We start from the raw sequence: 25,240 nt of genomic DNA on the forward strand, positions 1-25,240 counted from the left end.
AAAAAATACAATTTAAAAATATATATGCCCCCCACACACATACAGTACATATTTACACATACTCATATGTAAATAGTTCAGTATAAATATTGGCTATCATTCAGAAAAGTAAATAGAAAAATGAGTTAAGAAAAATCTATGCTTGGACTATGGTCTATACTAGGAACAAGCTCCTGTTTTTTAATTAAGTGTCACTGACAGATATTGAAGGTAGTGTCAGAAGCTATGTTCTTAGATCAAGGACAGAATAAAAATTAAATTGCATCACATTAAATTTTATTTCAATTAAATTGATTAAGTGGTGTCAGTATTGTTATTTTGTCTCTATGGAAAACCTTACTCTAGTTTAGAAGAAATCCAGTTTTGGGTGAAGCTCCAGAGAGTAAAAGAAATCCTTGCTTTGACAGATGGTTACCCAATCCCCAAAGAACATGGATGACCATGCAACTATTTTATTATACTGCATTGTAAGCTGTTTTTTTCTTCCTATCAAAAGGACTAGGGACTTATTCTCTCTGCCTAAATGGTTTCCTCATATAAGTTTAAAAAGTCACATTCAGAAGGATACAGAAAGTCTGGCTGACTCCCAAAGATTTCTTAACAAATCATAATCTACATCTTTCTTCCAAAGCTCAGCATCACATACTTGGCAAAAGAATGACATAAGTTGCAACCAATGTGCAAATATATATCCCTGATCTCTTTCCTTCTACAGTTGCCAAACACTTGGGCTTACAGATGCTGCCACTCCTCTGAAATAGATGTAGGAGAGGTAGGACAAGGATATGGGGAGAATTTAATCCATTAATGACCTTTGCTTTATAGGGAGAGAGACAACTGGATATATACTTATGTCTGTGACTGTATGAGGAATTAAAAATAGCTGATATTTTTATTTATTTATTTCATACCTTTCTTGTTTTTATAAATAATTCAAGGTGACAAATATATCCATCACACCTTTCTCATCCTATTTTATCTTAGTAAGATTGTACAACTCTCACCAATTTCTTGCTCAAATGTACTGAATAAAAATATGAAATATGTTCATATTTCATATACAAATATTTCAAATAAAAACATACATATAAAATATGGGATATGAAAATACTATCTTTCTATAAGCATGCTGTGGAAATGCCAAAAGGGTCAAGTCCAACATTAAAAAATTGTAATATCATAGACTTCATTGTAAAAACAATGGCTTCTGTCCAAAGGTCTATGGGTTCATCAAACATTTTACTTCGGTGCCTTAAATATCAAGGATGAATGTTGTGCACATTGCATGCAGCTTCTTGATTGAGGAAATGATTATGGAAATGGTCATAGTTTACTTGCATTCTAGACAGAACTAGTTTTGTTTATAAGTTGGTCAGCTTATCTTTTCATTTATTTATTTCATATATCAAGAACATGTTGTAATTGCTAAAGTCCTTTTAACTACTCTGTACTGATTAAGGACTGCATGGGTTATACAAAGAAAGTACTTTTCTTTTGTCTGCTATGATGCTAAATGATGGTGATCAGCATCTGATTAGAAGACTCCAGGAGGAATCTATGAAAAAACTTTTTTTACCAACAATTAAAAGTCACAAAAAACAATTACTGCAAGTAATATCTGCCTTCAGTGAAACACTGCTTTCTATCAAACCAAAAAGTGTTTTCTTTCTTGAGATCAGCAAACACAATGCACAATGACACCTGGTGAACTCATCATCCTGAAACATGCTGCTTGTTCTAATTTCTAATTGTAATGACAAAATAATAGATTTTTAAAAAGTTCTTTATGTTCCTGAAAGCTGCTGTAAATTAATCAAGTAGATTGAGATTCCTGTGATGAAACTTACCCCCTCAGATTTTTTTTTCTTCCATTAAAAAAAAAATAAACTGAGAAATATTAGAGGGGCTCATAGCTTTATTGAGGCAAGGGTCAAAGAGTTTTTCAATAAACAAAGAATTAATATGAGTTCCAAGACATTCCTTTCCTTTGCTAATCCAGTGTGGAATACAATTTCTTCTTAATTCTTAATTATATAGCTTAGTGAAAGGCAAAATGATCCACAGAAAATCCTGTGGGGAATTCACCTCTCCGGTTTTGCAGATATTATGCAATTTATTTTTTAATTGCTGCATGAACACATGAGAGGTTGCTCCTCTTTCTAAATGATTTGTGGTTGACAGAGAGAAGATGGCTTGGGTTTATTCTTTTATTTTCTTTGTGTTCACTGGAACAAAAGCCAATAGCCAGCAGCCATTAAATGGCATCTCATGGCTAAATAATTCTAAATTGGCCCTTCCTTAGAAATCTATACCAGTCCTGGGGGTGGGGGTGGGGAAACAAAATCAGTGAGTCCCATTGTCTTTTGGTCATGATATAAGAAGGAAATCTGGATAAGACACAGAAGATGGAATAATTTCATTATTTCAATTACTTCAATACACTGATGATGTTACTAGTTTGGATAATGAAACAATTGCAGGAAAACAGCCAAGCTCAAAGAGCATCAAGGACCCTTCAGAAGATGAAATATTTAGATATGTAAAATATTATTTTGCAGATTTAGCCTCTGTAGTGATCCAAAGCTATGATGACCATATTTTCTTGGGAAAAAATAAAGATCACCCCCCCCCAAAAAGGCAAATCTAAAAGAGGTTTATAAGGATATGTGCACATATGCACACACACACACACACACACACACACAAACACGCATAGACAATCCTTTGCTTTACAAAGGAAAATTCAAGAGCAAAACCAAGAAAAGGCTTTCCGCATTCTAATAAAGATACCTAAAATCAAACAGTACCCATAAATTTATTTTTAAAAGACCATTAAATTTCCACATTTTTCACCTGACTGTGAAAGACCGTGTCATACCATTTGTACTGTAAAAGCTAAAAGACCAAAATAAAGGACAAAAGAGAGTTTTTAAACATCAATAAATCTAAAGGGTAGCTTTCTGATATAAAGATCTGTCTTTTATAAGAAATGATATATGATCACTGTACCTTTAGCCCTACATTTTCTATTAATTAGGACTATTTTGTTATATTTTCCTGCATTGTTCAACAGCTTCTAGTTTAGAACTGAACTTCCCCTTAAGGCTGCATTTTTGGGAAGAAGCATTAACAATCTTCTTCCCTGGCTGAAACAAGGAATATTTTACTGTCTCTGGGAGAGGTGTTTGGCTGAAGAAGAGAATAGTAGCTGCACTACATTTTATTTAGAGACTCATCTTCCCTGTCCTGCTGAGTAAATCAAGCACTGGTGAATAATCTGAAAGGGAAAACAAACAGTTTATCCCAGCACATTGAAAATTGCTGTGTAAGCATTGAACTGGCAGATTCAAAAACCATTAATCTTTTTTATACAGGGCTCCCTGTCACTGTCTCTTTGCTTGTGACATATTTTCAGGGCTACTTTGGGGATGAAAAACCACATACATTGTTTTGAAAGCTAGCCAGTTTTCTGGTTACAAATTTCTGTTTTCTGTTATGTCTGAATTTGAATTGATTTAAAAGCTGGCTAGAGAAAGAAAGTGAAAATGAAAGCCAGAGAAAACCCAGAGTAAGAGTTCAGAGTGCAGTCCAGATGTGTAAACACCAGCACCCAGAATTTTCCTCAGTAGCTAGCTTGACAGTGGAATTCTGAGAATTGAAATGACATATAAGAAGAATTCCCATATTGGGAGCAGCTTTCTTTCTTCCATGTATATCAGGGATGTCAAACTGCTGGCCTGCGGGTCAGATGCGTCATGCACCCCACCCCCATTGATGGCAATAGAAAAAAAGTCACATCATATCATGTGACGTTGCGAGTTGGACGCCCCTGATGTATATGAATGTAGCAATACCTAATTACAGGTAATCCTTGACTTGCAACAGTTCATTTAGTGACCGTTCAACGTTACAAAGGCACTGAAAAAATGTTACAAGCGTTTTTCACACTTATGATCATTGCAGCATCCCCATGGTCACATGGTCAAAATTTAGAGGCTTAGCAACTGACTCATATTTATAATGGGGTCATGTGGCCCCTTTTTGTGACCTTCTGGCAAGTAAAATCAATGGGGAAGCCAGATTCACTTAACAAGTGTGTTACTAACTTAAAAACTGCAATGATTCAACTTAGCAGCAAGAAAGGTCACTTAACAAATGTTTCACTTAGCAGCAGAAATTTTGGGCTCAAGTGTGGTCATAAGTCAAGGACTACCTGTATTAATAAAGAATATTTGTAGCTCAGGGTTGAAATGAGGGGTCCTTGGTCCTCCCTGCATTTAGTTGTTTTCTTGCAGACATTTCATTACCCAAACTAGGTAACATCATCAGTGCTATGGTAAGGAGAGCAAACCCCACTGCTTACTAGAACTGATGATGTTACCTATTTTGGATAATGAAACATCTTCAAGAAAACAACCAAATTCACAGAGCACAAAGAACCTTTCACACCTAATTATTTCTTACCTAAAAAGTTTGAAAAAGAGACAGAAGAGTCCCCTTAATTAGGGAGGTGGGTGGCATATAAATTTAATAAATAAAAATAAATAAAATATGAGAGAGAAAGAGGGAGAAAAAAACATCAATACATTCCAGGGCAGGAAGTTAGCTACATTGTTTCTTCCTCCCTGACCCTCATCATCTGAATGATTTAAATGCCTATTAATATTGCCACAGAAAGTTTCTTGAGAGACTAACATTCATTGGTTGGTTGGTTTGCATATTAATCAGGTTTTATTTTTTTAAAATGCAAAGGAATTAATAACTACAAAATGGTACCAGAAGAATAAACACTGCCAATAACACTCAAGCTTAAAGATTATATTGATAGGAAAATAGAACTATGTGAGATGATTGCACGAGGCTGCTTTGAAAAATCACTAGTATGATGATAATTTTATTATTACCAACGATTACATCTACAGGGCACTTTTGTGTCTGGTTATGTTTCCAGTTTAAAAAGTAACATGTTTTTAGCTGTCAGTATATACTGGGGATTCAAACTTCTATCCCATCTTATAAGTAAGAGTCACCTATAGCAGGGGTCCCCAACCCCGGTCCATGTACCAGTACTGGGCCACAGAATGCCAGCAACTGGGCAGCACAAACAAACAAAGCCCCATCCATGGGATTGCAGGCAGCACACAAAACCACACACTCTCGGGTCTGTGGAATAACCTTTCTCCATGGAACCGGTCTCTGGTAGCCAAACGGTTGGGGACCTCTGACCTATAGGCAGTTTGCATTTACAGATAATTATTATCAGTTGGGGGGGGGAGCTTCTTTAAAGAATAGGGTGATTTTCTTTTTTAAAAAAATGTTGGGGGAGATGAGTGGGGGAGAATTACTTGCCTTCTAAGCTTCAGGAATATCACATTAGCAAAACAGAACAGAGGGATAAAGTATTCAGGCTTGGCCTAAATCAAGTCCCTTCAGGTTACAATTAGCTTATCAAGAAATAAAATCACCCTGTAATTTGAAGACACAGCTTATGCTTCAGCATGGAGAGAATATTGGGTTGATTTAAATGGTCTTTAAAAATGAAAGTATGATCTAATATCATTAGCCCCTTTGTGATTAAATCAGTGTTTATTCCCTTTGGGAGGTCCAAATCTACAGTCAATCAGTTTGAGGTAACTGTAAATCTGTACAGTTGGAAACCATAGAGAAGAAAATCATATGGACAGAATGATTCTCCTGGCATGGGACTCAAAATGTGTTATCCAGGGAACAGCTTTTAGTAATGTTCAATAGAAACAAATCAACTTCCTGAAATATCATACTCTGCCAAAATAAATGTAAAAAATAAACACACCATGAGACTGATTTATTTTGAAAGATATATCTCTGTGTGGGAATGAAGCAAACTAGCACAGATTAAGCTTGATTGAATCAAGAAACTTCCATGTTCACACACCCTTTTCTAAAATAGAAGATTAACTGATAATATTGTAATGTTATAATTACCAGGTTCTCGTCCTCCTGCCCAACCCATCTAGATCGATCTATCTATCTATCTATCTATCTATCTATCTATCTATCTATCTATCTATCTATCTATCTATCTATCTATCTAGTTCAGGGGTCTTCAAACTTGTGGACAATTCCTCAGCTAGTCAGGACTGGCTAAGGAATTCTGGGAGTTGAAGTCCACAAGTCATAAAAGGGTCAAATTTGAAGACCTCTGATCTAATTTATTAGATTTTTAATCCCACCCATATTACTTTATAAGTAATTCAATGTGCTAAACCTATATAATATTTCTCCTTACCTTTACCACAACAATCCTATGAGGTGTTTTGGGCTAAAAATGAGGGACTGATCCAAGGTGACCCAGCTGGCTTTCATGCCTAAAGATGGATTAGAATTCACAATTTCTAGGCCAACACTTTAACTACTATTATCACAATGTATACAAAGAACATGCCAATTCTTAATTGTGCTATTCTTCTTTAGGTGCTGGCAGTTGTTTAGAGAGAAAGAAGGGAAATGAAGCTGTGAGACTGGCAATAAAATTGCTGGCAGATGAACAGGACAATGAATGGGACCAGGTGAAATCTGGGTTCAGTCAGCGGCAGATTAAGCCTACAGCTACAGACCATCAGATTCAAGCTGAGAACAGAAGGATGAGCAAATTAATTCTTGGAAAACCTCATTAGTTCTAATCACTCTATCTCCAAATGCAGGATAGGTTGAACCAGAAAATGGTAACACCTGTGTATAGCTGACCACATCCACAGGGTTTATAACTTGTTTGAGACAAGATTCATTCTTCTTTTAATTTGAAATGTAGAGAAATAAATGCAATACTTTGAAGAAAAGAATTCATGCATAGTCGAAAGCTTTTAAAGCATGATTTATCAGTTACCATCTCTTTTCATTTGCAGAAGGAGTTATATGAATATTTTTATTATATTAACTGACCAGAATTGCAAACACATTAAAAATAAAACATTTTAATTGATAGCGAGTTCATCAGCAAATAATCAAAGTTGGTTTAATTTTATAGGCAGTATAACAAAATTTAGCTGTGTTCAAGGAGAGTAAATTATACAGATCTGATCACAAAGAGATACATACAAGATCAGAATTTCCCTGGCATTTTACCAGGAAAGGAGTTATAAGGAAGGTCCCTGAGTCCTTATAGAAGATAGATTATAGCAAGATAAAAGCTGTAGTTTCAACAGCTCCTTGTCCTCACAGGCTCTGTCTCAGCTCATAAGGGAATTTTTTGTAACAGTTCTCCAAAACTGATGTGGGGAGAGCATTGAAGCATGTTGGTGCTCTTCAGAATTTGGAAACAATTATGTGATTTAAGTATCTTACTAGATTGCAAGAGGCTTGACTGCACTGAAAAATGTTCTTAGATAGAGTAAGTAGACTGTTGGTCTTCCAGCTCTTTGATATGGTGCTTAAATACACTGAGTGAACACTCATAATGCATGATTAGGAATACCTCCCTAGAAAAGCTAAGAAGATGAAGTTTTTGTGAGATTATCCTAAACCAGATTGATTTGTAATTGTTCTCAATAAAGTAATAACTCAAACATATGGGAAAGAACAATCACTTCAGAGTGCTATGATACAGGTCCACATATCTGTTTTGACTTTTCACAGCCCTGCCTACTTTCTTAATGCTACATTTGGAATGCAAGTGGCTAAATGGAATATAGCCTTTAGGAATTTAGACTGGACCATTTCAAGAATAAAGGAAATAAAAGGTTCTAGCGGGGCACCTAAAAATAGCAATAAAATCATTGTCTGGAGCATTGTATCAGCTGATTGATAAACATCTTTATTTCAGCACTTAAAACTGAGGCCCGATTAGGGAACAGGGTAGCATTAATATTTAAGTCAAATTTAGGAGATTCTTCTTCTGCAAATGTATAACGCTCTAACATGATCCTCCCACACAGATGTCAATAACAAGTGGGAAAGTGACAGGGGCCTGTCAATTGGATGGGAAACTATCAATGCTATACTAGAATGGGATTTCTGGGTTGAGATGCTGCTATCAATTTTTGCCAGGATGCCTAGTGAATTCTCTTTGCTTTTTTTGTAATAGATGTTTGTATTGTTTCTTCAGGAGTATAAAATCCTAGACAGAGTCTCAGCTGGGTTCTCTATATATACTATATAATCAGTTTACTCTTGGCCTCGAAACCTCTCATGTCATACTGAGAAGGATAAGCCTTGCCCCCATTGACACCCATCCTGGAATCTTCATGTCATTTCTGCTATTTAAGCTAAAATTATATTATGCCCCTCAACTGCATAAGGTTGCTAGATTTACATTGTTGGGGGTTTAAAAAAAATGAGAGAAAGATATCTGGTAACAGAATGGAATCTATATTTTGAGTTTATGTATAGCATCAGGTAATAAAAAAAATGATCAGGTATTTTGCTAGAGAGTTTGTTTGAAATAGATATAGATATATGTGATGATTCTTGTTGTGTCCTGAGCCTGTGAAGGCAGGCTTGGGACGTTGCAACGGTCCCGGGCAGTTGCAAGCTACCTGGGACCAGACTGGCTGTCACCAGCACTCGCGTGCATGCGCAAAGTGCAAGCATGCCAAATGTTGCCGTTTGGCCCGGGGATCGCCTTTAAAAGGAGCAGAGGGACTTGGGCATTGGTGGTGTTTGTAACCAGCATGTTGTACACCAATAAAGAGGCTCCTGAGAACTGCAACTGCTTCATGCGTTATTTGCCATTTGCTGAGGACTTAACACTGGCGACGAGGATGGGATGCCTTACAACGACTGCAGACAAGTTGTAAGCTTACCCTGGAGTCCTGAACAGCAGGAAACGGCATTAAACTCAGCAGCTGCCTGCCAATTCAGCAAGCGTCAGGGGTAAGCTGGCTGATAGACCCTTCCTGTACTACTAAAGATGGCAAAAGTAGGTAGACTTTCCGAATTCAATGTCACGCATCTGGAAAGATGGGAGTCTTACGTGGCCAGAGTAGAAAACTATCTTAAAGTCAATCAAGTGAGAGAAGATAGCTTAAAAGCCGCCACCCTGCTGTGCGTTTGCGGTCAAGATGCATTTGCGATCGCTGAAAACCTAGCAGCACCTGCACCTCTAGAGTCTGTTACCTACACAGACCTAAAGAAATTGCTAAAGGAACACTTCCAGCCCAAGTTTTCTGTCATCGCTTGGCTCCACACTTTTGAACAGAGGGACCAACGGCCCGGTGAATCAGCTAAAGAGTACATTGCTGCATTGAGAAAAGCCGCTAAACACTGCGAGTTTAAAGATTTAGAAGAAAGGCTGAGAGACAGATTTGTATGTGGACTGAGACATAGAGAATTACAGCAGAGACTTTTCGCTAAAGAAGACTTATCATTCCAAGATGCCATGAGAGAGGTTACTTCAGAAGAGGCAGCAGGTAGCGCAATCAAGAACATGAGGTCGATCAGAAGTACTCCAGAAGCTGTGTCCGTGCACCAGGAAGGAGTCCAAGGGAGCTCAGAAGAGGATCCTGATGATGAAATAGACCATCTCTACCCAACAAAAGAAGGGAAGCAGAAGGAAAGTTCTTCAGCTGTTCCCAAGTGCTTCGGATGTGGAGGTCGTCACAAGAGGACCGACTGCAGATTTCGCTCTGCTATCTGTAGAGCATGCGGAAAGCAGGGCCACATTGCAGCTGTGTGTCTGGGCTGTCAGAAGGTACAACCCCGAGAAGAATTGCGCCTGAAAGGTACCAGGGTCCCCAGCCAAAACAGGGTGGGTTTCTCTGCTTCGTGAAGAAGCATCTATAGGACAGGCACACAGAAGCCCATTAAGAAAAAACTGTCACTTAAAGTGAAGTTACAAGGGGTTCCATTGGTCATGGAACTGGATACTGGGTCTGCACTTTCAATCATTTCCATACATACATTCAGAAAGATTTGTTCTGGCAGTGGATTTCAGGCCAAGCTGAGGCCTTCTGACATTGTGTTAACAGACTTTCAAAACTCCAGAGTGTGTGTTAAGGGGGAGGCCACCCTTAACGTACAGTATAAGGATTTTGAAGGTCCATTAGATGTATTGGTAGTAGGGAGTGAGCGAACGAGTCTCATAGGACTCGATTGGTTTGAGGCCTTGGGAATACATGTCACAGGGCTCAATAGCTTGCAAACAGTAGACCTACAGGAAGTCTGCAAAGAATTTGCAGATGTTTTCAGCCCACAGCTGGGCACATACAAAGGACCCCCTGTGTCTTTAAAACTAGACCCCACTGTCATCCCTATTAGAATTAAAGCAAGAAGGGTTCCTTTTGCCCTAAAAGGTAAAATTGACACTGAATTAGACAAATTGATTCAGCAAGGAGTCTTAGAACCTGTTGACTCCAGTCCTTGGGAGACCCCCATTGTCACACCTCTTAAGGCTAATGGGGACATTCGCATCTGTGCAGATTACAAATGCACTCTGAATAAGGCATTGCAGCAACATGCCTATCCTGTACCTGTGGTCAGTCATATTCTGGCCTCCCTCAAGGGGGGGGGCGTGTTTTTGCAAAGCTTGACCTAGCTCAGGCGTATCAACAGTTGCCTGTTGACGATGCTGCTGCTGTAGCTCAAACCATTGTAACCCACAGGGGGGCATTCAAGGTGAAGAGGCTACAATTTGGAGTAAATGTGGCTCCTGGAATTTTCCAAAGCATAATGGAAAACACATTACGGGGTATACCAGGGGTTTGCCCCTATTTTGACGATGTCTTAATTGCTGGAGACTCTACACACAACTTAGCTGAGAGATTAAGGCCTGTTCTGCTGAGGTTCTGGGAAATGTGCCTCAAACTTAAGAAGGACAAATGTAAAATTGGGGTGCCTTCTACAGATTTTCTGGGATTCAAAATCGATGCTACCGGGATTCACCCTGCTGAGTCCAAATTAAAAGCTATAATGCATGCTCCTAGGCCAAAGTCCAAGGCCGAACTACAGGCCTTTCTGGGCCTTTTGAACTTCTACAACTCCTTCCTTCCAAACAAGGCTAATGTAGCTGAACCACTTCATAGGCTCCTGGACAAACAGGCAGTGTGGCAGTGGTCACAAAAACATGAAGCAAGTTTCAATGAGGTTAAGGCCTTACTCACTTCTAACAGTGTGCTTGCACATTTCAATGAGTCCCTTCCTGTGTGCATCGCTTGTGATGCTTCTCCTTATGGGGTGGGAGCAGTACTAAGCCACCTCAGACCGGATGGAACTCAGGTTCCTGTTGCATATTACTCCAGAACCTTGTCTTCTGCAGAGCGAAATTATGCTCAAATAGACAGGGAGGCTTTAGGTGTTGTTGCTGGAATCAAAAAGTTCCATGATTTCTTGTATGGCAGACATTTCACCGTCTTCACTGACCATAAGCCTTTGTTGGGGCTGTTTACCACACATAAACAAACCCCCCAAATCATCTCCCCCAGAATGCTGCGATGGTCTATCTTTCTGTCAGCCTATGATTTTTCTTTAATTCACAAACCCGGGAAAGAAATGGGCCACGCTGATGGCCTCAGTAGATTACCCCTGCCAGTAGTAGAGGCTGACCCTGCACCAACAATCAACATCCTTTCAATTCAGGCTTTGCCTGAGTCTCCTTTAGATGCCAGGGATGTGGCTGCTGAATCAGCCACAGATCTCACACTCTCTTGTGACCTGTCTTGGGTTTTACCTGGCTGGCCAGAGAGCTGTCCAGGTACTGAGTTTCAGAGTTTCTGGTCTAAAAGGAACGAGTTATCCACTTTCCAGGGTTGTCTACTGTGGGGAAGCAGAGTTGTCATTCCTACTTCAATGAGGACTAGGGTCTTAGGTTCCCTCCACGAGGGTCATCCTGGCATTGTATGTATGAAGGTGCTTGCGCGCAGCCATTTGTGGTGGCCTGGGTTAGACAAAGACATTGAAGCTAAGGTGCATGCATGCCACCTTTGTCAACGCTCACGCCCAGAAATGCCCCAGGCTCCTGTGCATAGATGGGAGGAAACATACCCTCCATGGTCTAGGGTGCACATTGATTACGCTGGGCCCTTTCAGGGTCAATTCTTCTTGGTCCTGGTTGATAGCCATTCAAAATGGCTTGAGGTTGTACCTGTCTCTTCCACCACCACTGCAAAGACTATTCAAGTACTGAGGAGGATTTTTGCTGCACATGGGCTTCCTGATGTTTTAGTGTCTGACAATGGCCCTCAATTCACTTCCTCCGAATTCCAAGCTTTCTTACAGGCCAACATGATTCGTCATGCCACCTCTGCACCTTTCCACCCTTCCACCAACGGTATGGCTGAACGCATGGTACGCATCACCAAGGATGCTTTAAAGAGACTGACCTATGGAGACTGGCATCACAGGTTGGCTGACTTCCTCCTTTCTTATCGCATTACACCTTCCACTTCTACCGGGAGGAGCCCAGCTGAACTTCGTTGGGGGCGCAAACTGATTAGTAAGCTTGACTGGTTGCACCCAGACAGACTGCCTTCTAAATTTGCACAGCCCAGGACACCTAGGCAACTGCTAGTGGGTGCCCTGATTTGGACTCGCAATTACAGGCCTGGTCACTTATGGGTCCCTGCCAGAGTATCCAAGGTCACAGGTCCTTTGTCCTACGAGGTTTCCCTGGATGACGGTTATGTCCTGCGACGACACATCGATCAGCTACGCACAAGACGGGACTCTCCTACTGAGACTCCTGGATCTTTTCCAGGGGGAGGGGGACCTCTATGGGCAAGGGGAAGGGTGTGGGGTGCAGCCTGTAACCCATGGGGAAGCCACAGATGGCCCATTCCAAGATTCCGCAAGTGCTCCAAACAGGAATTCGTGGGGACTAACTAGAACACAGGCACCAGTGCCTACTCCAGCCAGAGAGTTACCCCGGGGGCATAATCACTACACACCAGCATCATTCAGTACTCCAGTCAGGGAGAATAACTGGGAGCGTCCAAACAACTCACACCTTGCAAGAGAGCTGGCACACATTCTGTCTAGTTGGCCCAACGCTGCCACTGTTCCTAGAAAGGGGCAAGCACATAGGAAGGTGGTCGAGGAACCGAATCCCGATTACACCACCTCTGGCATCACTCAGGGAACAACTGAGTTTTGGGACAGTACTGAGAACCTAGAGAGCCCGACTATGGAACTGGAACGTGTGGGAAGACAGCCTCATGATAGGTCTAGGGCAGACCTGGGAGGCTCTACAGAGTTGCCCAACAGTGGCAGCCATTTAGAAAGGCCAGAGAGCCTGCAACTAGGCAGGACAACCAGGTTAAGTATAGAGAGCAAAGTCCTGGCCTGACGAGCCCGGTGGGCAAGCAAGCAGGCCAGGCGTTGGAGCACAGTCCATGTGGACCATCAGGGTCAAACATGGGGGACAAACATATAGCACCCCCCGGGCAAGGGGTACTTGGAGGGTACCAGGAAATTCGGAGGTCACAGAGAGCTAGAAGATCTCCTAAATATCTAGAAGATTTTGTAACTCTGCTAGCAAAGCAGAATTAATAAGAGGGTATTCCTGTACAAGTGGGAATATTGAACACTGGGGGAATGGAAGCCAAAATTGATAACTTGGTACATGGAGCTAGTGTGGATCCCACGCTCATGTTGAGGCCACGTGTCACTATTTATGTGGTTATAGTTTTAGCCGGGGGGGAGGGGTGTTGTGTCCTGAGCCTGTGAAGGCAGGCTCGGGACGTTTCAACGGTCCCGGGCAGTTGCAAGCTGCCCGGGACAAGACTGGCTGTCGCCAGCACTCACGCTCATGCACGAAGTGCAAGCGCGCCAAATGTTGCCGTTTGGCCCAGGGATCGCCTTTAAAAGGAGCAGACGGACTTGGGCGTTGGTGGCATTTGTAACCAGCATGTTGTACACCAATAAAGAGGCTCCTGAGAACTGCAACTGCTTCATGCGTTATTTGCCATTCGCTGAGGACTTAACAATTCTGCTCATTCCTGGATTAACATTTTCAGAGGTCAATATTGAAATATTAACATCTGCATGAAAGTACTGTGTGAGCTTTATGCAAACTCTAGCAGAATTTTTTTTTTGTTAGATCCTGGTTTGATAGTGAAAATCCTTAGTCAATATGTGATTGTGGGAATGGACTGGACATGGGTTAAGAAATTAAAACTCAATCCAGAGAAAACAGCCATAATGGATGGTTTATCTGTGTTCTATCTGCTTAGAAACAAGTATCTTGCTTGGGTTTATAGCTACAGCAATCTCCCTGATATAAGACATAATTGTCCTCCATGGGTATACTACCCACAGTCCTACTTGATAACATTAGTCTCACTATATAATGCATAACCACACTGTCTTATGGGTACAGTTACTTTTGAAAATGGACCTAAGGTCAGTTAGCACAAAATACTTCAACAATAGCACTGACTAGAATTTTATATTATGAATATGTAACATCAGTTTTATATTATCCCCACTGGCCTCAAGTTCATTTCCTGTCAAGGGGGATATAAATCCATTCATAGCTTGGGAATCACAGTACTGAAAAAAATGTTTCTTTTCATAAGTACACTTTTAAAAGTCCAGGTCTCACACTGGCTACATGGAGAAATATTTTGTCCCCAGTAGTAGGATCCAGTTCAAGAATGCCTTTCCCAGTTAAATATATCTCATTCTGAAGTTACCAACTTTTTGGCTCCATGCAAACATATTTTATTTTCACAAGCCTTTCAGTATATGGAATATGTTAATTTTAAATGTGCAGAATTTTTTAACTGCTTAAGCTTTTATTTATGCAAAAGTTTGCAGAGTTTATTGCATGTTTTAATTATTATTCCAACATTATCTCGCGATTTAAATTTCTTGTATGTATTCCATGGTGGAAAAACTTGAAGGGAAACTTATATAAAATTTTAAAACAAATAAAGCATATTGAAAAAGCATTCCTAAGCAGCCTTAGAATCTTAACAGTGATCTACACTACTTTGATGTCATTAAAGCATGTTTGAAGGTGGACAGATATGCCTTCTTGACAAATGGAAGCCACATCAGAAGGTGGACAAATGCTGCAGTACTCATCTGAATATCAGGTAAAAGACTGGTCCAGTAATATTTCTAAACTATAGATTTGATCTCCCTCCAGGGGAGTGTTATACTATACTATACTATGTTGCTGTTGTTAATTGCGAAGTCATGTCCGACCCGTCGCGACCCCATGGACAATGTTCCTCCAGGTCTTCCTGTCCTCTACCATCTTCTGGAGTCCATTTAAATTCACACCTACTGCTTCAGTGACTCCATCCAGCCATCTCATTCTCTGTCGTCCCCTTCTTCTATTGCCCTCAATCTTTCCCAGCATTAGGCTCTTCTCCCGTGAATCCTTCCTTCTCATTAGGTGGCCAAAGTACTTGAGTTTCAACTTCAGGATCTGGCCTTCTAAAGAGCAGTCGGGGTTGATCTCTTCTAGGACTGACCGGTTTGAACGCCTTGCAGTCCAAGGGACTCGCAGGAGTCTTCTCCAGCACCATAGTTCAAAGGCCTCAATTCTTTGGCGCTCAGCCTTTCTTATGGTCCAACTTTCACAGCCATACATTGCAACTGGGAAAACCATGGCCTGGACTATACGCACTTTTGTTGGCAGGGTGATGTCTCTGCTTTTTAGAATGCTGTTTAGATTTGCCATAGCTTTCCTCCCCAGGAGCAAGCGTCTTTTAATTTCTTGGCTGCAGTCCCCATCTGAGGTGATCTTTGAGCCCAGAAAAATAAAATCTGTCACTACCTCCATTTCTTCCCCATCTATTTGCCAGGAATTGAGAGGGCCGGATGCCATGATTTTGGTTTTCTTAATGTTGAGTTTCAAGCCAACTTTTGCACTCTCCTTCTTCACCTGCATCAAGAGGCTCTTTAGTTCCTCTTCACTTTCTGCCATTAGAGTGGTATCATCTGCATATCTTAGGTTGTTAATATTTCTCCCGGCAATCTTAATTCCAACTTTTGATTCATCTAGCCCTGCCTTTCTCATGATGTGCTCTGCATATAAGTTAAATAGGCAGGGCGACAGTATACAGCCTTGCCGGACTCCTTTTCCAATTTTGAACCAATCAGTGGTTCCGTGTTCGGTTCTCACTGTTGCTTCTTGACCCGCATATAGGTTTCTCAGGAGACAAATGAGATGGTCTGGTACTCCCATCTCTTTAAGAACTTGCCACAATTTGTTGTTATCCACACAATCAAAGGCTTTTGCATAGTCAATGAAGCAGAAGTAGATGTTTTTCTGGAACTCCCTAGCTTTCTCCATGATCCAGCGTATGTTGGCAATTTGATCTCTAGTTCCTCTGCCTCTTCGAAATCCTGCCTGTACTTCTGGTAGTTCTCGATCCATATACTGCTGGAGTCTAGCTTGTAGGATTTTAAGCATAACTTTACTAGCATGTGAAATGAGTGCATATACTATATAGTATAGTATACTATACTATATAGTATAGTATACTATACTATACTACCATGTTGGAAACATCAAACTGCTTCTACACTGAAAGGATCAGCTAGGGACATTACTGTTGACCAAGGGATGCCCAAAGGGGGACACCTTTCATATCCCCATTAATGAGCCCACCAAAGTGGTACATATTTATAATACTTGGATAGTTCCATGCTTTCAAACTGCTAGGTCTGCAGGAGCTGGAGCAAAAGACAGAGGCTTACCCCATTACATAGCAGCACTCAGACTTCAAACATGGGCTTGCAAATTGTCAACCCAGAATCCTAATTATGTAAGCCACTGTGCTCCTTGTAGGATTGTTACGCAATTTAGATGCCAGCTGAGTGTCTTTCTAGAATAATCATAAATAGAAGACGAGCTATTGTTCTTGTGCTTTGCTTTTGGTGGTGGTGGGGAGGATGAAAAGAAATATACTGATTAATAAGCACAGCACATGCAAAACAGAGAGCTACTTAGACTTTGGAGGCATAGCATAAAATATATTGTTCTTATTTAGAACAAATGGTGGGAAGCTCTTGAGACTTTAGCTTGACTTCTGTTACTAAATGGTTCATTAAATCCTTGATTTCTTTTACCATTACCTTCTCTTTGTACCATTATTCCTTTCTCTTACATGGTAGAGGTCAGCACTTGATCTTTCTTCCAGTAATGGCTTTTGATGGCTACATATATGTATTTGTGTTTATTGTAATCTTCCAGATGAGCTAGGCTGTGTCCGCTGGACTACTATTTCCTTTCTTTTTCTGGTTACTGTAACTCCAGGAGAAAAGGCAAAGAAGAAATAATTAAAACATTCTGGAGGCATATGAGCAATGAGGATGGTCAAGAACAATAAAACAAAAGGCCAGCATCAAAAAGTCTCCCTTCTTTGTTAATCAAAGCCAAATATAGTTCCTAAGGTAATTCAAAATTTTAAATTGTACATGAGAAGGGTAATATATCTAAGACTTACATACCTATGCACAAAAGGAGACAGCTGCTTAGGGATATTCATTTCCCCCTCCAAAAAATAATATAATAATAACTGATTGACTGACTAATGAGTTAGAGCAAACACAGTTAAACTTTGTCATTCTTTACAACCAGTTCTTACTGATCTCTAGTCATATAATACATATTTAATTTGTTACATATTGAGATGTTATTGACAGTGTTGGCAATTAAAGACACAATGCATTCTAAAGGAAACCATTTATGAGACTTTTTTTTACAGAAAAATAAAATTATGAATACTATTCATTCCTATTGAAATTGGAGTAAGGGTTAAAATCAGAGTCATTGATATTGACAGGGCTTCCAAAATGAATCAGTGGTTGGTTGGATGAGCCAGCAATGGTTCCTCTAAATCAGCATTTTAGCCAGTTAGATACATTCAGGAAGCTGACAAGTATGGACAGGAGAGCCGTAGCATACTTCTCTACTGTTACTGAAGGATTGCTGCCTGTGGTTTTTAAGGTAGTAAAGAGAATGTAAACTAGCAGGTCCACAATTTTATCCAGTCCCCTCTTGGAAGCTTATTAACTGTTGTCATTCACCATATTTTCTGGCACCGGATTTTACAGTTTAACTTTGCAGAGCATAAAGCAGTGCTTCATTTTATTGATCCTGGATACCCAGCATAGAAGACTATGAGTTTCTTGATCAAAAATGTCTTTCTGAAATTTGATTGTAAGCTGACCATATACACTAAACGTGGTGGTATAATTTTCAATAGAAAATCAATCAATCAAATAATCCCATTGAGTTTCAACTAGTGCCTGAATATTTCTTTATAACACATATTAAAAATAGTGCCCCCAAAAAGGAAAGTGAAATTTTGAACTTTGCCATTCTAGTGCCATAATTCTGACATAGTTTTCCTTTATGTATCACCTCTTCCCAGTACAAAAAAAAAAAAGATTGATGGTTAACTTAGACAACCACACACTCAGAACTTAGACACCTGAAATTCCCTTAGGTCATTCTATCCAGATTTCATTTGTTGTATCTACTGTAAGAAAAGCTTTTCATAATATAAGCATATTTACTAACCCTGAATGAATGATATTTTCTTCTCAGAATTAATACAGAAAATAGTTTGACATTCCTGGTCTTTTGAAGTATACACACTTCCTGACATTTGCCAATTCCTTTTTCATTATCAATTTTAAAAGAACACTTTAACTTTTAAGAAATGTAGAAAGCAATAAATAAAATTCCATGAATATGTAATTGGCTTCAATACATAAATCCATTCAAATAAGTAATTTGGTACTATTATTATTATTATCGATCATCGCACAGTCAGCCAGATGTTCAGACTGGATTTGGCATTTTGTTTACCTATCGAGTCCTTACCCAGGACCTGGGATAGGCAGATGTGGATGTTTGATGGCATTACAGATATCGTCGCAGGATGGAAGCAGTTCCTAATAAGGCCGCCTTTTGCAATTGACTAATAGCGAATTTGTCAATGCCAATGGTGTTCAAGTGGTGCTCCAGTTGTTTTGGGATTGCACCCAAGGAGCCTATTACTATTGGTACTACCCTTGCTTGCTTTTGCCACAGTCTTTCTATTTCTATTTGTAGTCTTTGTATTTTGTTATCTTCTCCAGTTCTTTCTCGTCTATTCTGCTGTCTCCAGGCACTGCCACATCCACTATCCAGACTTTTTTGTCTTTCTTATCGACAATTGTTAAGTCTGGGGTGTTATGTTGCAGGTGCTTGTCTGTTTGAATTCTGAAGTCCCAGAGCAGTTTAATTTTATCATTTCTATGACTTTCTCTATTTTATGATCCCACCAGTTTTTGCTTACAGGCAAATGATATTTTTTGCAGATCTTCCAATGCACCATTGTTGCTACTTTGTCATGCCGCTGCTTGTAATCAGTTTGTTCAATCTTCTTGCAACAGCTTACCAAGTGGTCCACTGTTTCTTCAGCTTCTTTGCATAGGCGGCACTTACTGTCTGTTGCTGTCTTCTCAATTTTGACTTTGTATGCATTTGTCCTTAAGGCTTGGTCTTGTGCAGCCAGAATTAGTCCCTCGGTCTCTTTCTTCAATTTTCCTGCTCTTAGCCATTGCCAGGTTTTATTATTATCTGCTTTCCCATCTATTTTTTTCATGTATTGGCCATGTAGTGCTTTGTCTTCCCATGCCTCTATTCTGTTCTTCATTTGGTCTTTCTTGTAGGCCAGTTTGGTCTCTCCAGTAGTTAGTAAGCCTTCCTGATATACTAATTTCAGTGCATCTTCATCATTGTTCTTCAGATATTCTTCCAAAGCCATTTTTTCTTCTCCAACCATCTGATGTACTTGTAGCATTCCACGCCCACCTATTTGCCTTGGTAGATAAAGTCTGTCAATGTCACTGCATGGATGAAGGGCATGATTCATTGTCATTATTTTTCTGGTCTGCCTATCCATTGCTTTTAGTTCTGCTTGAGTCCAGTCCACTATTCCAGCTGTGTACCTAATGACTGGGATTGCCCAAGTGTTGATTGCCTTTATGGTATTTCCTCCATTGAGTTTGGATTTTAAGATTTTCTTCACTCTCTTGATGTATTCACTTCTAATCTTTTTCTTGACTTCAGTGTGCTTGATATTGTCAGCTTGAAGGATACCCAAGTATTTGTAGTACTCTTCCTCATCCAGACTCTTAATGTTATTTTCGTGGGGCATCTTGATTCCTTCAGTTTTCATTATTTTTCCTTGTTTGATAGTAAGTGTGGCACATTTGTCCAAGCCAAACTCCATTACAATATCTTGCTATATATACGGACAGTGTTGAGCAGCGATTCTATTTCAGATGATGTTTTTCCATACAGCTTCAGATCATCCATTTAAAGGAGGTGGGATAGTCTGGCAGATGTTTTTGATGTTTGATAGCCATGTCCTGAGTTATTCAGTATTGTTGACAGAGGAAACAGTGCAATAACAAATAGTAATGGTGATAATGAATCTCCTTGAAATATCCCTCTCTTGATATTAACCTCTCCCATCTTCTCACCATTGATCTGCAACTGTGTCTTCCATTGTGCCATTGATCTTTGCACAAATTTATTATTATTATTATTGTTATTGTTATTGTTATTATTATTAACTAACTCTGAGATGACATTTGCTGGGTAAATTTGAGACTGCAACCTGCTATTCTTTAAGAGAGACTTGTTGACAGCCTTGAAAATAGATAAGATATAAAGCAACCTTGAAGCACCATCTGCAAGAAACTCAGCTCAGCTCCTTACGTGGTGGACTTTCTGATTGTAAGTTTTTGGGTTTTTTTTAATTTAATACACTACAATGGAAGAAGAACAGGAAAGGGTTTTTTCTACAGAGGAAGTACAGGAACAAATTCTTTATATATTAAAAGCAATTATCCAAACTCTTCAAACTCAAACTATGACTTCAACCAAAGAATCATCTATACAGAATTCTATAGAGAAAGTGAAACAACAACCAAATGCTATGACAGAAGACTTAGATACTCAACAAATACAGACAGTGGAAAACACAAAAAAGAAACTGATAATAGAGAATAAGGAAAGGACTTTTCTTATAAACCAGAAGGAATTTGAAGATAAAAAAGAAAAACAGATGAAAGAGAAGATAAATACTTAGGGACAACTGCATCGAATTGGAAAAACAAAGAGACGACCTGCTAAATCAGCTAGCCCTCTTAAGAAAACAGAAATGGAATGCTCTTATCAATATCAAACAATAGCCACAATAATACAAGGAGATCTTTTTGATGATTTAAAAGCGAAGATACAAAAGATGATTTGGCAGAGGAAAAAAACTAGAATAAGACTGAAAGGGATTGGGGTTTTGATTTAAACATGAGATCCAAAATAGAATATATCTAAATGGATAGAATATGTATTCTGAATATAAGATATTGTAACAATTTGAGATAAAAAAATGGTTTTATAAAATCTAGAAATATAAATATTGAAATAAGAATATTATATTGTTTTATTAGTTTGTTAAGATATATGGTAGAATTTATATATAAAGTCTGTATTTTAAATATTAGATTGTATGAGGAATTGTGATAAAGGAATTGTGCTTAATTAAAATTTGAAAAGAATAAATAAATATTAAACGTTAAATTAAAATATTAAGGGAAAATTAGCCACCAAGTCACTGATTTGCTAAAAGTTTGAATGTTTATAGATAACTAAGATTTGAGTTTAAGATATTGTTATCAGTTGAGACACAGGTTAAGTAAAACTTAGAACTATAAATACTAATAATTAAATTCATATATTGGTTTGTGGTACAAATGCTGATGGTTTATTTTATTTTTTTCCTCTTTTTCTGGAAAGGAAGAAAGGAAGGAAGTAGAAGGAAGAAAAGAAAAAAAATATTAGCCCTAAATATGAGATAGGAGACTGAAAACTTGGGATCATTTAAAATCTGAAAATGATAAAGATTAAACATTAAATTTAAATATCAATGGGAAATTAAAGTTAACAAAAACTGATTAGGTTATTGTCTAAAAGATGGAATGTCAAATTAATTAAGATATGTATAGACTGAAGATTATTGATGAATACTAGAAAGGTATTTTTTGTTTGATTGATAGAATAAGAACTGTATTGATCTGAATATGACAGTAGATTTTATGGGGGAAAGAGAGGAAATTAGTTGTTGTAATACTTTGAGATTTGTACTGATGATATTTAAATGTAATGGAATTACTGTGCTCAACCGCCACACTACTTTTCAAATATGTAAATGTAATATTGGAAAATTAATAAAAAAACTTGGGGGGGGATAAATAAATAATGAAAGCTTCCATAGAAAACCATCTCTCCACAAAACGCTTATTTTAATTCCTTTATATTTGACTGTTGTGTTGCTGTTTAGAAGAAGGAATAAAAGACATATTTGTTTCAAGAAATCAGAATGTTATGATGTATTACACACAGTTAGTCCTCTGCTTACACAACGGAGTCCAAAATTTCTATTGCTAAGTGAGACAGTTGTTACGTGAGTTTTGCCCCATTTTATGACCTTTCTTGTCACAGTGAATCTCTGTAGTTGTTAGCAACATGGCTGTTAAGTGAATCTGCTTTCTCCATTGACTTTGCTTGTCAGAAGGTCGCAAAAGGGGATTATATGACCTTGGGACAGTGCAATTATCATAAATATAAGTCAGTTAAGAGCCGAAGTGGTGCAGCAGTTAGAGTGCAGTACTGCAGGCCACTTTAGCTGACTGTGTTCAGCAGGTCAGAGGTTCAACTCTCACCGGCTCAAGGTTGACTCAGCCTTCCATCCTTTTGAGGTAGGTAAAATGAGGACCCAAATTGTTGGGGGCAATGTAAATATATATATACATTGCTTACTGGTGTACACCGTTTAGAGAGTGCTTGCACTTAAAGCGGTATATAAGTCTCATAAATAAATAAATAAGTTTCCAAGTATCCAAATTTTGATCACTTGACCATGGGGATGCTGCAATGGTCATAAGCATGAAAAACAGTCATAAGTTCATCTTTTTGATGCTATTGTAACTTTAAACCAGTGGTTCTCAACCTTTTTAATGTCGCGACCCCCAACCGGTCGTAAGTCAAGGACTACTCAACCGGTCGTAAGTCAAGGACTACTCAACTGGTGCAGCACCGTTTGCAGGATGGGACTTTTGGTGGGTTCAGCAGGGCAGAGACAGCCTGGACAATTCCTATTGGCTTTTGAAAGCCAATAGAATTAGACTCTATTCAAGAGAGTCTATTCTATTGGCTTTCAAAAGCCAATAGAATAAAAGGGAGTAGCACAGCTAAGGAAAAGGGGGAAAAAATGGCAGACTGCGTTGTTTGGCGACCCCCGTGAAATGGTCGTTTGACCCCAAGTGGGGTCCCGACCCACAGGTTGAGAACTACTGCTTTAAACAGTCACTAAGTGAAAGGTAGTAATTCAAGGACTACCTGCATTACTATGCTTTTTAGTAAAATTTGGTAGCTGGAATAGGTGCTACCAGACTTTTTTTTAAAAAAAAAATTGCCTCCATAGCTTAACAGGGCTCTTGTACATTTTTTTTTCCAAGAAAGATTAAAATTGTGACTTAAACTTCTAAAAAAATCTACTTTATTGCATATCAGCTAAGAGGTGCCACACAGCTTCAGTCAAACCCATTTTTGTTGGAATTGATTACAATACTGAATTGAATTGAACTTTATTTAATAATAATAATAATAATAATAATAATAATAATAATAATAATAATAATAAAGTTGAAAGGGACCTTGGAAGTCATAGAGTCCAACCCACTGCTCAGGCAGGAACCCTACACTATTTAGACAAATGGCTGTCCAGTCTCTTCTTAAAAACTTCCAGTGTTGGAGCATTCACCGCTTCTGGAGTCAGGTTGTTCCATTGGTTAATTGTTCTAACGGTCAGGAAGTTTCTCCTTAGTTCTAGTTTGCTTCTCTCCTTGATCAGTTTCCATCCATTGCTTCTTGTCCTGCCTTCAGGGGCTTTGGAGAATAGCTTGACTCCCTCTTCTTTGTGGCAGCCCCTGAAATATTGGAACACTGCTATCATGTCCCCCCTCGTCCTTCTCTTCATTAAACTAAACATACCCAATTCCAGCAACCGTTCCTTATATGTTTTAGCCTCCCCTCCCGTCCCCTCCAGTATTTGGCCAAGTGTGATTCAATACACAAAGAATTTACCTCGTATGCAGACAAAGCAACAGAATAATAATCACCATCATCATAATAGTAATACCAATAAAAAAGGGGAGTAACAAAGATAATGATGTTCGCAAATCTGTTTTTTGATTATGTTGCAGACCTCAAGTGCAGCAGAGATGTCTAGTATTCCAGTACTATGCATGCTAATCTGAAAGTAGAATGTGGCTATCTCTGCCTTTCCCTCCTCAAGGGAGCAAAAATAAAGAAATACTGTAAACCTTTGCCACTTGAGAGAGCGTCTCCCCGAAGAAGTGGAGTAAGACAAAGAAAGCAAAAGTTGAATGGAAACATCTGCAACTAATAAACCTCCTAGGGCACAAATGTTGCTATGGCACTTCATGCATTGGAGAACAGATAAAAATAGAAGATGCTAGATATAAAAGCATCCATCAGTGGCTACGCAAGAAGGATGATGCTACGGTGAGACAATGAGGCATAAATAGAGGAGGAAGTGTCCACAGACACAACTGGATGTCTCGGAGGTGTTTGTTTTGCCAAGCCATGTCCCTCAGACTTCAGAGCACTAGCTAATTATCACATAGTAACCCCTACCCCAAGGGCAACCTTTCTGTTATTAGAAAACCATTGCATCATGGGAAACAGATGCTGTTGATGCTGGAAGAAAATGACATTTAAAATTGGAAATAGTGGCAGTAATTTTCCTGTTGATGGCGGGGGGGGGGGGGGAAGGGAAGAAAAGGAATACTCTTTTTGTTTCCCTTACTTTCCTCTGAGAAATGAAAAGCTTGGGGGCCATTTATTCCTTTGCGGAGATTTTTATGCTGCTAAATTCCCATAGGCTTTTGGCAGCTTACAGAGTGCCAAAACTCAGGGTTAAAAACATCAGTCATGTGAAACATAGCATGACAGTGCCCCCCCCAACGAGGCTAGACTAAATCCCCAAATGCTTTGCTAAAGAATCAAGTCTTCACAGCCCTTCCAAAATCGAATTAGGTGAAGCAAAACCAAATAACCAGGAGTACACTGTTCCACAGAAGTGGGCTATCACAAGATTTTTTTTGTCTCCAAGGTCCCTGTACAAGGGACCCTCAGCAAGTCCTCTTAGCAGAGGGATAATGAGGTTTAAGGTGGGTCTTCCTCCAAATCTTCCTCCTCCTTCCTTCTTCTCTCCCTCTAAGTTGGGGG

The sequence above is a fragment of the Crotalus tigris genome, unplaced genomic scaffold (assembly GCF_016545835.1).
Source record: "Crotalus tigris isolate CLP2741 ecotype Arizona unplaced genomic scaffold, ASM1654583v1 scf7180000019565.861182, whole genome shotgun sequence".
Lineage (NCBI taxonomy): Eukaryota > Metazoa > Chordata > Lepidosauria > Squamata > Viperidae > Crotalus > Crotalus tigris.